We start from the raw sequence: 7933 nt of genomic DNA, 5'->3' as shown, positions 1-7933 counted from the left end.
TTTATGGCTGGGATTTTTTTTAACAGCTCCAACATTGTTCCGGCAATTATGTCAACCGAGCACCTCTTGGACAAACTGCTGTGATATGTGTGTACGCCTCTCTGTCTGCTGCACACTCTCAATTCCACCACTATGATGACAGATTTCAACAGGTAATGATCAATGTTATTCCTACAGCACTGGAACCACATGTGTCACCTAGTGGCTCTTTCTACCACCTGACTCAAAGAACACGGAGGAAGATGCAAAGTTTAGGACTGACTGACTGACTGCTACATACAGTAATGATGATCGAGTGAAACATTTTTGTGGTGAGTTGGATTGACTGGCTTTTTTACCTGTAGATGAGGTGACCAATGGGATGGATTATCTGCTGGAGAACATACCTGATGTTGAAGGACTAGAAAGCCTATCGGGCTGTTTCACTACCACCTATGTGTTCGGCACCTGTCGTCACATCCAGCCACCAGCCTGATGGAGTACTTCCCCCAGTACTGCACACATGAGAAGGAGTCCTCCCATATTTCCACCACAGTTATGTAATGTCCACCAGGAAGCCATTGGTGGGAAGGATCGCACCAAGAACCAAAGCGAGAGTTGGAGTCTTGCTTTCCCTGAGCTTGTGGGACATGACCATTGACCACCCAACCATCTGGAAGTCATTAGAAGGGACCAGACTCTTGTATCAACTACCATGATTAAGGAGTCTCTTGGTGAGGCCCCAAGAAAACTAATCAAACATCCCACAAAGATGCATCAACCTACAGTGTGTCTGGACTATATGAATGAGAGGAAGACCTTGGAGGGTGTTTGTCACAGCATCAGGCGGTAGTGAAATGAACTTAAAATGAACCTTAACACTTAATGAGCTTTTTAATATTGTTCTTTATTATTTGCTTGGTGTTCACTGATGCGGTGTGGAGTTCCTTTTATAATGATCATTGTTAAAGTGGTGTAAATAATTTTGTACTCGTGACCTTACTGTAAATTTATAATGCAAGTGTTAAATGTGCTACTGTAAAATAGCTATAATGCCTTTCTTGTTGCAGTCTTATGATATAATAAATGAAATATATTACATGTCAGAGAAGTCTTCATAAAATGTAAAGAACAAAAAATAAAAATAATGAGTAATTAATTCTGATTATTTTTTGTGCACCACTCGTTCTGTACAGGGTGGTCAGTAAGTCTTGTTAACTCACCTGGAAAGGGCGATATAGGAGCTTTTGTCAGCCATCTGAAACGAAGAAGAATCTATTACTGTCCACATTTCCAACTAACAACATCTAAACTTACTACTTCAAAGAAAATGGGATGTAACAAATACCTCTGCACCATCCTGTAAAGTAGTTGGGGTGTTACGAGACTTTTGAACCACCCTGTACAGAAGAGTTATAATATTTGTATCCACATTTCACCTAAACCTATAAATATTCGGTACAGGACAACCAGAGAGCTACAGAGTTAATTGTTCTTATTTTTTTCTCTACCTCCGTATACACAAATCAATATAGAGTTCCATGGTTGTCCTTTAGCAAATCTTAACCACTAAACCTAACCTTAAGAGAGAGAGAGAGAGAGAAGGGATGTGTATAACAAAACATTGGACCACCTTGTACACTGATAATATGTTACTAGTAATACTTGCCAACAGTGAGTAACAGAGACGTGACCGACCGCCCAAGCGGCTAACGACACTTTACTTTATCCTTTTGGCCACTGATCGGCTCGTTAACCGCTTGGGCGGTCGCCACAGACCTCCAACTGCCCCTGGGGGCGCCTCACACTTGTCTATTGTGTAAGAGTGACTTAAGCTCGAATATTAAACTGGCAGGGTACGGATAGTAGCGTGGCATAAAATAGTCATGTGTACCCATGACAAGCTGGTTACCACAGGGCAGTGTACCGGCTTGTTATAAAATATATAAATAATATAATATGCCAGGTACACTCCTCCATACAAATGTTTACGGATAATATTAAGTTATAAAGGATAATTAAGAACCAAATGGACTGTGAAGGCAGTGAAGCACTATACAGGAAGATTTCTCTCAGATTCAGGAGTAGTCAAAGGAGAGGCCGGGGGAGGACTGGAGCCGGTGTGAGTGAGTAACAGACGTGCACGGGTTGAGGAGGGTCAGAGTGTAGGGGGGGCTAGAGGGGTGGGGAGAGTTAAGCAGTTACCTGTGCAGTTACAACACAGGATAATACACAAAGTATGAGTACAATGTGTTACCGCACATTAGGGAGGCATTCCCAGCGTGTGCTACAGGTCTGAACCATCTATGCATATTTACTGTCCAGAATTTACGATATCATTGGCCACTGTGATAACAACAATTCCCCAAGTCGCGCACACATACATAGGTCATGCAGTATTCCTCCATATCCTTCCCTCCTCCTGTTGAAACCTAAGGAACTGTCACTTACTACTTACTCCAGCCCATCTCCCTATCACCCTATTGGCATCCCGAGTGGAAAAGCAACATTCATCCCAAGGAAAGTCAGTGAAGAATTCTCGCAAGGATTGCCAGCTTGTCCTCCGATAGTGCCATAGTTGACGTTTAGAGGTGGGGTGGGGGAGGTGGTCGTGCCCAGTTTGATTTAATAGAAATAAGGTTGTGATCAGAAGACCCTAAGGGGGCAAAAATTTAGTATGAATAGTGTGAGGGGTTAGAGGTAAAACAAAGATCAAGAATGCTAGCAAGTTGATCGTGTCGATCAGGAACGCGTGTAGGGTGTTTGATTATTTGTTCCAAATCATTAAGTAAGGAAAAAGAGAGTGCCTCAGCTCCACCTGGGTCATCACTTGCAGAGCCAAGCCACTCTCTGTGATGTACATTGAAATCCCCTAGGTAGAGGATCTCGGTGTTGGGGTGTGTGGATAGCAACGACTCATGGCAAGAAGTGAGATAGTCAAAGAGTTCGAAATAGTTGGTAGAGTTGGGAGAAGAGTATAGGAAAGACTCTGACCTATAATAATAATACAACTGGCTTTACTATTCATCCACAAAACAAAACACTGATAAAAGACAAAATTTACAATTAAATTCTATTCCTAAACTTTCCAATATTGTACACAAGAGGCGGCACCAAGGCTGTTACTAAAGACGCCGCTCAGGATCACATCTATTACATAAAAGGGATGTTCTAAATTTAGTAGAGGTGCTAAGGGGAACTACAGGACAAATTGCGACACTTCGCTACGGCAGAAATCTACCAGATGGTTCACCTCTGAGGCTCTCGTGGTTATGTAAACTATAAAAATATTGGTACCATCACCACCACACAACAAGTGGTCTATATGTTTATAGGAACAGAAATACTCCTACTCCCACACAACATGATACACCCTTTCTCTTTGCCTCTACAGCTGGTTTATCATAGCCACTATACAACAGCTACTCCTTATCTGGACGCCCGGTGTCTGACGGAGGCTCTGAAAATCAGCTGTTCAGGACACACGAGAAAATGCATCAACGTTACATAACCATAACCTATATAAATGGTAGGCCCATACACCACCCCTCCTAAGTGTCACAATACCTACAGACAAACAGAAGTAATAGCAACATCCATCGCCACACTCTCGAGAAAAAAAAAACACAAGAAAATGAAGAAGGCAGTGTTGTTGTGGACTCTGGTGGCAGCCACGGTGGTGATGGTTGATGACCTGACAGATGACTGCCTCGCCTACATGTGTTTTACGAGTCTTTTTATCTAGGTGCTTAAGCGTCTAAATATACATACATAATCTAACTAAACAACCTCAGTGAAACCGCATTACTAATATCAATATACTGTACCTAATATCTTTCCTCATTACCTTGTGTTTACGATACACCCCCCACCCAATTAAGGCATATTAACCCGATCAGTGGCGAAGAGGACAGAAGTTAATATTACCTAAAAAATAATAAAAATTGGTTCATTGTCAAAATAAAGTAGTTAGCCCTTATTGTATTACATTTTCTTTTATATAATCGAAGAGCACCCAACATCGGTAACTTAATTATAATACATCCTGGAGGTTTTATAGGCAATAATTCCTTATCTAATGTGTTATGGAAGTCCCACATCCTCAACATAGCTAAAGCTGCCTCCCGAAAGTTGGGAATGCTGTACAGATGCCGTAGCTACTTCAATCCAGAGCAGTTGCTTCAAGTATAAAAGGGATTCATTCGTCCTAACTTGGAGTGCTGCTCTCATATCTGGGGTGGCTCTTATGTCCATCTGTTAGATAGGGTGGAATCAAAGGCATTTCGTCTTATTAACTCTCCTCTTTTAGTCGACAATCTCTCTTCCCTTTCTCTTCGCCGCAATGTTGCTTCACTCTCTCTTTTACAGGTACTTTAACGGGCAATGTTAGGTGGAATTGGCATCCTGTGTACCGCCGACAAGGCCGTGGGCTCCTAACACACGTCTTGCCCGCGGTGCCCACAGTTTCTCTGTGGATGTCGGTCACGCTACAATAACCCGTTATAGTACATCCTTCTTTCCTCACACAGCCAAACGTGGAATGCTCTGCCTTCTTCTGTTTCCATACTTATACAACCTGTTTCACTTTCTGTTCTTATTTTTTCGCCCCCTAGGCCCTGTTGTGGGTCGTTCGACCTGGGCCCGGGTGGACTAACTCAACCCCTGACAAACCATGAAATCAACCTCAGATAACCCATGAACTCAACCCCTGACAACCCATGAACTCAACCCCTGACTGTATAATATGGACACGAAGTAGTACCTTAAGCTGTGTATTCTTATATTACTCTATTAATTATGTATAGTAAAGTATTACAGAACATGTATTAATCGTATGTAATATTTCCATTTATTATGCACCATGTTATGTATGTGAATTATCATATTTATATATTGTGTATTCTTGTTGATACAGGTCCCTCTCTTCCCCTATCTAGCTGATGTAGAACTTTTTCTCTGACACATTTAGGACTTTTCACACTTCCATTTCATTGGGATTTTCCTAACTCAAGCCATCGGTTCTACGTGTTCCCTTATTCATCCTTTCCTTGAAGTAGAACCCTCAACACAGATCACATCACAAGGGCAGAATTACACAGTAAACAAGAAATATTTACAGGACAGATTCTACCGAATATTGCTCTTTGCCTTGATACTAAGAGAATATGTAACATCTGTATATCATCAAATATGTTAGAGATTCTTCACATGGACCAAATAATACTGGAAATATGAAGAAACTTTTCATATGATAATATTTGAGAAATAATGTGATAAATGTTGTGAAGCATTAAACAGGCTCTCTACAACTGCATCTTATTCACCTTAAGATCATAATAAAGCAAATGTTAATTTATATACAGTATACTGAATCTACAATTTTACCTAGTGTAATAATATTCCATGTTTGTTTACCCATACATACATTAATATTAAAATTAAACTATTTAACTGTATACCTGCATTATCTATATACTGTACATGCTGAGCTAATTGTAAACTTGCATGACGACTTTACTGAATATTGTTTCTATCTATTATATAATTCATCAATTTATAGATCGCAGTGGTAATGTACCGGTCCATTTATTTACCTGTTATCATTTGATAAGAACGTAAGAATGGAGGAAACTGCACTGGGCCTATTGACCCAGAATGGGCAGTCCCGTTTACACCCAACCCCTTTCGCTCATATATCCTTCCAACCTACTGTATATTTGAAGCTATCCAGCGTGCTAAAGAAAATGATAATGTTTGGTAACTTGTTCCACTCATCCACTACTCTATTTCCAAACCAATATTTACCTATCTCGCGCCTAAATCTAAATTTGTCTAATTTAAAACCATTGTTACACGAGTTTACTCCTGGTTGGATAGTTTAAGTATCTTTTTTATATCACCTTTGTTAACCCTGACTTCCATTTATACACCTCGATCATATCGCCCCTCACTCTACGTCTCTCGAGGGAGTGAAAATTAAGATGCTTTAATCTGTCTCTGTACTCAAGGCTCCTAATGCCCGGGATTAGTCTTGTCATTCTCCTCTATATGCTTTCTAGGGATTCTATATCCATTCTGTAGTAAGCTAAACAGAACTGAAGTATATAATCCAAGTGAGGTCTCACAAGCGCAAGATATAGTTTTAGGATAACCTCGCTAGTCTTGTAACTAACAATCCTTTGTACGAACCCCAGTACTTTATTAGCCTTGTTTCGAGCAAATACACATTGTTTACTTGGTTTAAGATTCCTACTTATCATTACTCCTAAATCTTTCTCAGTCGGATTTTTCTATAACATCGTTGTTCATCTGATATCTGTTTTCTCTGTTTACATCTCCTAGACTAAATACTTTGCATTTGTCCTCTTTAAATTTCATCTACCATTTTTCAGACCATTCGAAAAATTTGTTTAAATCTCCCTGTAGTTTTGCGGAGTCCTCGTCAGATTTAATAACACGCCCTATTTTAGTGTCATCAGCAAATTGACTATGTTGCTGTCTACTCCTATATCTATGTCGTTTATGTTTATAATAAATAATAATGGTCCAACTATTGTGCCTTGGGGTACTCCACTAGTGACGTTACCCCAATCGGATTTAGGGCCAATTGCAAGAACGGTTATAGGGTGTACGACGCCATTTACGATGACCTTCTTGCCCTGATCTTTTTCAGCAATATCGCCTTTAACACATGGAATTCTGCACTTTTCGAAGATTTGGAGAAGTCTCGAAACAAGTTTCCTGGTGGGAATTATTAGCTAGTGCTGTACTCAAAATATCGAAACTTCGAGATCTCTCCAGAGCTTCAAAAGGGTGGTATTCCTGAAACAAGATCAGGGCAAGAAGGTCATCGTAAACGGCGTCGTACACCCAACGACTGTTCTTGCAATTGGCCCTTAGTGCCGTTAATGCTCACTCGCTGTTTCCTGTCCGGTAAACACGCCCTAATCCAGTTTAGAATATCTCCTCCAATTCCATGAGCCTCCACTTTACGTATTAGTCTCTCGTGGGGGACCCCGTCGAAAGCTTTGCTAAAGTCGCGGTAAACCTCATCATAATAGTGTAGTGTATCCCCCTTCTTGAAAACCGTTTACCACACTCCAGGATTCTGGTAATACACCGCTTTAAATGACATGTTAAACAAATTTGCTAAGTGCATACTAAGCTCTCCCTTGCATTCATTTAATACTCTGGCAAATATCTCACCGTGACCTGGCGACGTAATAGTTTTATTTACATTTATTTTTTTATTATTATTATTTTTTTTACGGGATTAACCCACCAGCGCACAGGGTCTGGGGGGATATAATAATAATAATAATAATAATAATAATAATAATAATAATAATAATAATAATAATAATAATAATAATAATAATAATAATAATAATAATAATAATAATAATATAATAATAATATGGAAACAAATGAAAAAAATCAATAGTGAGAAACAATATATGTATGTTGTGTTGTCAACGCAAGAGAAACAATTGAGACCCTGCAATTGTGTGTGAATGAGGCAGAAAGTCAGATTAGCAACCTGGGACTTGGTCATAATTTTCGTGGTGCCATATGGCAGCAGGGTCTACCATTAGACAACACATTATGCTTCCAATATCTTCCCAGGCGGTAGTACCTCCCTGTTTGGTACCCACCTACTAACATCGTTACTAGTCACTACTATCTCGCTTAATCTATTTTCTTCACTTAACTCTGTTTATAGTCGGTGCCTCGGGTATCATTAAGGGTTCCGTTGATAAAACAGATGAAAAATATTTTCAGAAGACGCCTCGGTGAACAGGTTTAACAGTGACACTTGTCTACTCTGTCTCTGCACTTTTCATGTTAGTAAAGTCACCTTAACATCTCCAATACGAAGACAAACAAATGGCTTTAAATCTTACCTAAATTTTCATGTCAGTTTCTTCTAGTACTCATGTTACTGGTGCAGGTC

This window comes from Homarus americanus, unplaced genomic scaffold, assembly GCF_018991925.1.
Source record: "Homarus americanus isolate GMGI-L3 unplaced genomic scaffold, GMGI_Hamer_2.0 scaffold23598, whole genome shotgun sequence".
Lineage (NCBI taxonomy): Eukaryota > Metazoa > Arthropoda > Malacostraca > Decapoda > Nephropidae > Homarus > Homarus americanus.
This window is presented reverse-complemented; position numbering follows the sequence as displayed.